This window comes from Wasmannia auropunctata, unplaced genomic scaffold (assembly GCF_000956235.1).
Source record: "Wasmannia auropunctata unplaced genomic scaffold, wasmannia.A_1.0 LD336061.1, whole genome shotgun sequence".
In the NCBI taxonomy this organism is placed as follows: domain Eukaryota; kingdom Metazoa; phylum Arthropoda; class Insecta; order Hymenoptera; family Formicidae; genus Wasmannia; species Wasmannia auropunctata.
Genome location: NW_012026829.1, coordinates 265,545 through 266,115, shown reverse-complemented (window position 1 = coordinate 266,115; position 571 = coordinate 265,545). Strand labels below are relative to the sequence as shown.

Genomic DNA, 571 nt, shown 5'->3' with positions numbered 1-571 from the left:
TGCGATGTAAGCGCAACTATGTACATGGCGCTAGCAATCATAGTTCGATTATTAATATGAAGGGGCCGACATATATAATGGACTACACGCATGGCATTATACGCGTGGCGCTTGTGTGCTTAATGCTTATTATTGTATATCTTGCAACCTCGCATTCATTGATCATATGTATATGTATATATCGATCAAGTGAGGTTATCGTTACCGTGTACCTTTTTGTCGTATATATGAAATATATATATATATATATATATATATATATATACATATATATATATACAAATATATATATATATTTCGAAATCTCAGATTAACGTTTGCGGAAAATCTTTTATTATTCAAGGAAAATTATCCCGTCGCATGTACTATTAATAATCGTACCGATGGAGGATATGAATGTAAGTATTCACCGGTCATGCATATATAATTTTAACATTTTTATGTTTGATTTCTTTTTATCTTTTCTAATAATTTGTAGATAGATGCTTCGGAGATGGCCGAGGCGTTGCCTGAAATTCAAGAAACATCAGTTAGATCGGCGCAAGCCGCACAGAGATCGGAAGAGCACACG

The 571-nt window shown here is 33.6% G+C and overlaps 1 protein-coding gene across 9 annotated transcripts in view; it reads left to right on the top strand.

The window, feature by feature from the left end:
• LOC105450381 (endophilin-A) overlaps positions 1–571 on the top strand; it is a 33,569-nt gene that overhangs the window by 13,777 nt on the left and 19,221 nt on the right. The window lies entirely within an intron of this gene.